General features: G+C 38.3%; 1 pseudogene across 1 annotated transcript in view; it reads right to left on the minus strand.

Annotated features, from left to right (window-relative positions):
* Positions 1–826: 826 nt before the first annotated feature.
* Positions 827–7500, minus strand: part of LOC149133776 (E3 ubiquitin-protein ligase RNF126-like) — an 8873-nt pseudogene continuing 2199 nt past the window's right edge. Inside the window, exons 4-5 of the transcript XR_016243272.1 lie at positions 3049–3160; positions 827–1182 (exon numbers count right to left, since the gene is read on the minus strand). The product of XR_016243272.1 is annotated as an E3 ubiquitin-protein ligase RNF126-like (transcript). The remainder of the gene's footprint in view (positions 1183–3048; positions 3161–7500) is intronic.

Below are 7500 nucleotides of genomic sequence, written 5' to 3' on the forward strand. Positions count from 1 at the left end.
CATCATCAACATTATCGTCATTGGCAATAGCAACAGCAGTAATATTAGTTGTAGTAGTGTTAATAGTAGCAGCAGCAGAAATAATTGTAGTGCGTTCAACACTGTTGCATATGACCAGGAGGAGTTAGTCATATACAATCGTGGTTTCGATTCCCAGACCAGGAGTTGTGAGTGTTTATTAAGCGAAAACACCTAAAGCTGCACGAGGCTTTGGCAAGGGGTGGTGGCGAACCCTGCTTCTCTCACTTTTTCTTCCTGTTTCTGTTGTACCTGTATTTCAAAGGGCTAGCCTTGTCACACTCTGTCAGGCTGAATCTCCCCGAGAACTACGTTAAGGGTACACGTGTCTGTGGAGTGCTCAGCCACTTGCACGTTAATTTAACGAGCAGGCTGTTCTGTTGATCGGATCATCTGAAACCCTCGTCGTCATAACCGACGGAGTGCCACAGTAAGACCACAACAAATTTTATCAAACTTACTCTTGAAGGACATTCTGTTATACATACACGATTTCTTTTTTTTTCCGTAGATATTGAATATTTCTCACCGTTCTTTATTCGTCCATAATATTATGAATGCAATATATATAAATATATACTTGTATATATAAATATACCATACATGCATACATACATACATACATACATACATACATACATACATACATACGTACGTACATACTTGCATGTATGTATACATACATACATACATACATACATACATACATACATACATAAATACATATATACATAGAAACATGCACACATGTGTGTGTGTTATATAGTTTATACATAAAAAGCACGACTATGGTACATTTTATTTTTTATTATCAGGAATCTTGGATATTTCCCCATTAGTCTTTTATATGTAGTCTTGAACAACAGCGTTTCTAAATTATCTAATCTATTAATGTCTCACATTCTTATCAGCGTCATCATCAGGAGGAAATGGCAGTAAATGATGACGTGCTTTCATACGCCTTTTAGCAGGTCTCAATGGATGCACTTTATACACGTACATTATACCAAAAAATCCAAATTAATCCCTGTGAAACCGTTGAACAGGATAATTTTTTCTCAAGAAAATGTGAGGTTTGTGTGGGTGGATTATGATACTTAACTATGCTTGTTAAGGTACTGAAGAGTGTTTTTTTTTCTGAGATCTGCTGTGGTGCTGCGGTTCCTAGTTTTGAGAATAAAAAAACCGTGTGTTAGTAAATGGCTCATTTGACATGGAAGAATTTTGGATGCACTTGGTTAAATTGGAATAGACCGCTCTGCTCGCTTACTACATTTGAATGAAATTCTCCCATGCTGAGGGCGAAAGAAGGTGCGATTCTTTAAAGGGACTTCTGGAGTGCATACTGACGTTAGAGTCATCGATGGTGATTTCTGAGAGATAACTATTGAATAAATTGCCTCTGTTGTTTGAGATATAAAAGATAAAGAGGGTAAAGACACCCTTCGGTTATGAATGACCATGGGATTGCACCAAGAAAGTTCCCTTTCGAGGCACAAGTCCGGGCAAGGTTGTTTATGGAAGACCAGAAGTCGCCCATACATACTAGCTTCCCTCTCCATGCCACCGGTGTTATTCAAAGGAAAGGTAAAGGACAATATGGCTTGGCACCAGTGAAGGGCAACTTTGTTTATGGAAGACTAGCATTCGCCCATGCATACCAGCATCCCCTCTCCACGCCACCGTTGTTAATCAAAGGAAAGGCAAAGGCTGATACACCTTGGCACCAGTGAAGCCGCAATTCATTTCTATAGATCAGTGAACGGGAGCAGCGTGAAATAAAGTGTCTTTCTCAAGAACACGACACACAGCCCGGTTTATTGTGTAACATAATAGTTGTTCTTGACGTTACGAATGATTCTGTTCAGGATGTGTTGTACACACTGCACACGTACTCACGCGCACACACATACACATACACACACATGTATATACAAATATATCCTACTTAACGTGGATATACTTCAGAAAGCCACAAAATTGCAATATTCGTCTTGTGAAAGTATCACGTTTAGCCGTATAGTGCAAAAAGCACAGAAGTGCAACAGTTGCAGACGAATAACGTCTGACAGGGGTGGCAGAATTGCCAAAGCTGAATTTCTGTATCTTGCAGGTCATTAGTAGCAGGTATCTACTATTAAACGCATGGTTAGACACATTTCCCTTCCTCTGATAGAGAAAATGTTAATTAACAAGCTAGTGGTATCGCAAATAGGAGGAAGGTTAGATGAAAATTCGTATTCAACGAAGGAAGAGTATAGTTTCAGAATAGCATCCTATATATCCTATTGACGTGAATATAGTGCAAAGGTGCCACATCACTACGGTGTTCGCCCTGACAAAGTATCTTGTATAGATGTGCAGCTCTATACTGGAATATATCGGTTTCAGGTGAAAAGCGTAAAGCAGAAACAGTGAACTTACTAAATCCGGATTTCTGCATCCTTGCGTGTCATCAGTAGCAAGTGTCTCTTATCAACCCTATGCTTAGACAAATTTAACTTACAACGCCAGTGATATGTTGATCACTTTTTTCTGTACCAGTAGAAGTAAAATTTATCCAAACATCCAGCTGATAGTGAATCCTTGCTGCCGATGATGCACAAAGATGCAGAAATCCGGATTTAGCAATTTATTGGACACTTTTCGTCTTTTACTAATACATTTCTGTGCACTTTAGCATTGCATGCAAATACCAGATGCTTTCGCAAGGCGAATACCGTATATCCACCTTGCATAAGATATATAGAATGCTCTTCTCAGTAAATGCTACTTTTGTTGCTAATAACGTATGTGCTTGTTTTTGTGTGTGCGTGTGTGTGTGTGCGTGTGTGTGTGTACGTGTATGAGTGTGTGTGTGTGTGTATGCATGCATGTATGCATGTATGTATGCATGTATGTATGTACATGTATGTATACAGAGAGAGAGAGAGAGAATATACAATGATACGACAGACATTGTTATGAATAACTAAATGTAATTACATCATAATGACGTAATACACACATTCACGCACAAAAGCAACTTACGTCATTTGTTGAACAAAAATCGAAGTTATTGGTGCAATACATTCTTAATAAACTTTCTTTTCTAATAACTTCCGTTTCTTTTCAACGAGCGATGCAGGGTTTTTTTATGTGCCTAAAGAAAGAAATTCCATTATTATGCCGTAATTACACTAAACGGTTCATAGCATTTCCTTATTATACTATATTAAACACAGCCAAGCTACTTAAACACAGCCAAGCTAGTGTTGAGTTCTCTCGTCTTTCAAACACCCATAAACACATATAATTTAAAATATGTATATACTTTATTAAAGTTTGTTTTACGTCGAGTTATAACGAAAACAATTTGAAAACTGAAAGATGATTCAATACGTTTTGTAGACTACAAATTTAACGTTCTTTAAAAAACAATAATAGGGTGCAAGTTTGCTCTGAATAGAGGCACTACCTTTTAGTGTCTGGCAGCTGCATCTTGCCAGGGAGTATCTGGTGGACTGGCATCACCGGTCATCATTCATCTCCTAATCTCTCGCTTATGGCTCTCATTAGCAGATCCTGGAACCCGATTTCAGCTGGTGGGCCGAACCAAATGAGTGTGTGGTGCTAACACTGTACCAGAAGTGGAAGGATTCGGGGAAACACTTCCTAAAGAGTCACTAGCTAGGATGAAGGAACCTGCTCAGGTCAACAGCCTAGTGTTCGGTGCAAAAGAATGTCTCACGATTGTGAAGAAGACCTTGGAAAGGAATGAACACCGCCAAAATAACATGCTCATGATGCGCTCATAATGATGGCAACCAGATCAAAGCTCATACGGGGTCGGTTGTCATTCGGGTTAACATCAAAGTGGGAAGGACTTCAGTTTTGCCGACCCGCAATGGGCAGCAGAAGACCAAGAGAAGTGTCGAAATCTGGATGTAACATCGTCAACGTCTGTCTCAAACGACTACATAATCAAAGGATAGGAAGGAAATAACGAACGGACGAACGAAGGTACAAGAATAATGTTGATATAGACTTCGATGTTTCGGTCTGCTTAGCTTATCAACACTATATCTTATAGATCCAGGTTCCCAAATTTGTAACCGTGTATTTGTGCTACACAGCAGTTTTGTCCGCAGTACAGATATAACTGATACTCCGCCGGTTACGACGATGAGAGTTACAGTTCATCCGATGAACAGAACCGCCTGCTCGTGAAATTAACGTGTACATGTCTGAACACACCAGTCACACCTACCCTTAGCAAAGTTCTCAGGGAGATTCGGCGTGAAACAGTATGTGACAGCGCTCACCTTTTCAAATAAAGGTACAAATTACTTTTGGAATGGAGCAAAGTAAAATAAAATGTCTTGCTCAAGGATACAACGCAGCGCCAGGAATCGAACCCACGATCGTGAGCCGATTACCCAAACCACTAAGCCACGCACCGTTACTATTGATAGATATGTCTAAGATTATGTATAGCAACATGTTTGGTTCTGTACTTCAACAGAGTTGAACACAAACCAAATACGTTATGGACTCAAATGCCATGAGAATCAACTTTGTCCTCCGTGACGGATGAAGTGATTAATAATCAAATACTTTCGTTGTTTTGATAATCTATTATTATGCCACCACGACCACCCCAGAAAACAAAGCGGTGAACTGGTATACTGTTAGCACGCCGGGCGGAATGCTTAGCAGTATTTCGTCTGCCGCTTCGTTCTGAATTCAAATTCCTTCGAGGTTGACTTTACCGTTCACCCTTTCGGGGTCGATAAAATAAATACAAGTTCAACACTGGCAGCGATGTAATCGTCTAGTCTCCTCCCCCAAAATTTCAGACCTTGCACCTTTACTAGAAAGGATTATTATGTCGAAAAATAGCTAAACTTGTATCTGTTTTGAAAATTAATAATGGCATGGCATTAAATGGAGATGCACTGCCATATGAGTATTTAGTAAGAAATGCATCGTTTTTTTTTTGTTTTTGTTTTTGTTTTCTTTTCTTTTTTGTACCGGACTTTATTTTCATTCGTAAAATATGGATTATCACTTCCAAAAATATAATCCTATGATTTCTTAATTTTCAAAATGTGTTCTTATATTTATTGATTTATATTTCGCCATTGGGTACTTATACAGATATAAGCATGTGTGTATGTATGTATGTATGTATTTAGGAAGGTCAGTTTCTAGGTAAGTAGGTAGGTAGGTAGGTAAGTAAGTATGAACGTATCTATCTATTTATCTACCTATACACACACATATATGCTTATATACATACATATACTTGTACACATACGCACGCACATTCATATGAGTGTGATTGTGTGTTTGTTTGTAGATAGGTATGTGTTTATATGCATTTATACATGTATATACTATGCATGTGTACCTAGATATATTGATGGAGAGAGATTCTTCCAATATAAAATTATTTTATCACAAAAATTCAGTTTACATATGTGGAGATTTATAGGTGTATACGTATATATTATGTATGGGGTATCTCTCTCTCTCTCTCTCTCTCTCTCTCTATATATATATATATATATATATATATATATATATATATATATATACATGTGTCTGTGCATTTATACGTATATACATGTGTTTGTGTATATATTTGCACACATACATGCATACATACATACATACATACATACATACATCTATATAAGCATATGTACTTATAACGAAGTAGACTAAAATCTATCAAGTACTGCCCCTGTGGACGTTTTGTTTCTTTTATGATAAAATTTAATCAAATAGTCCAGTATTATTTAGAAACCAATATCGTTTAATGATCGTGGAGATATAAAATTGTTTCTTAATATATATTTTTCGCTGCCAATCTAGCTATTGGAAGGTGTGACAGGATTATATTTCGCTCCTTGAGACGTGCATAATTTAAAATACACGCCTGCGGCGCAATAATTTGCGAAGTCACAATGCAGTGTTCAGACTGAATCTACAGTGATGGGATAAATGAGGTCACTGTTGTATGGGACGTTGATGAAGCGATATTGGCAGGGTTTTTTTTTTTTTTAATCAATTAACTTCATCTACTATTTCCTCTATTTCGTTCACAGGGATATATATGTTACCAAATCCATGTGTGTTGATGTGTACTGTAATTGAAAACCAACAACGATTTGTAGCTGAGATATATAAGACGAAATGACAGTTATAAATGTCTCTAGCAGATTTATCAGAGTAATTGTGCCGCGTGTTCGGACTAAATTTGACAGTTTGCATAAAAGGAAAATAAACACAATATCCCACCCAAAAATAAAAGTATTAAAAAAAAAATCATTAAACACTATCTCGATCAGGGGTTCTCAGCCATTTTCATCTATGAACCCCTTTGATTCCAATTTTATTCTGGTGGACGCCCCATAGCCATTTATTGTTTAAAAACTAGTTTTATAGAAACTTCTTTCAAAATTTGTATTTTGTTTCACACACATTAGCTTATGTAGGTAGAACCATGTGAAACATCACAGAAAGAAAACAAGATGTTTCTTGCAATAAACACATCTCAAGCAAACTCTTTTCGGGGACCCTTGAAATACTATTGTGAGTCCCCAATTTACTATATTGTTGCGTGTACCCCAAAAATCTTATATGGACCCTGATGGGTCATATGGATCGCGGTTGAGAACCACAGATCTAGATTATAGTTGGGAGATAACAGTTTACTCATGATAACCACCCTCAGCTTCCACTACGGCCTCGAGACGGCTCTGGAACATGATACAAGCGTTGCTTCGAACACACCTTGGATCTTGGCCATCAGCTCGGCCTTGGTGTTTCATACAGAGCACTTGATATCGCTCTCACCCGCGCCCCACGCATAGTAATCGCTGGGATTACAACTGGGAGAATTAGAAGGCCACACGGATCAATGTGGTCGTAGAATTTCTCCGACAATCAGTTGAGGTGTTTTCTGGAGGTATGGCAAGGAGCCAAATTCTCCTGCAACACGTGGTCTTTCAGTAGCAAACCTCTCCAACCAGCATTTCAGCACAAACCCAGCAGCTTCATGTAGCTAAGCCTAAATCCCTGTTCAAAGACGTGGCTGGTATGGTGTCACTCCCACTGAAGACACACCCAAAAACCAGTTTGGTGGAACTTGGTTGCATGATATCTATGCCATGTGGTACGGCCTTTACAGCATTCACAGAACATCAAGAGGAATAAAAGGTGAATCGGAATAGAGTGCTGAGTCGGATTGCTTCCTTGGCACGGCCAGAATGATAAGAAAAGTATCAAAGAGTTGAAAAGAACAGATGCAAGACACCAGAAGTTCCAGTAAAACCTGAGTTAAAAATAAAGCAATAATACATAAGCTCTACACTTCACCATGTGTCAACTACTCAATGGAATGTAGTCTCTTCCATTTTTATCTGAGAGTACCCTGAAAATGTTCCCGATGTTTGGGTAATTCAAAGGGAGAAAGTCTGGATTTGATTGTAATAT

The sequence above is a fragment of the Octopus bimaculoides genome, chromosome 10, assembly GCF_046866305.1.
Source record: "Octopus bimaculoides isolate indiv1 chromosome 10, ASM4686630v1, whole genome shotgun sequence".
In the NCBI taxonomy this organism is placed as follows: domain Eukaryota; kingdom Metazoa; phylum Mollusca; class Cephalopoda; order Octopoda; family Octopodidae; genus Octopus; species Octopus bimaculoides.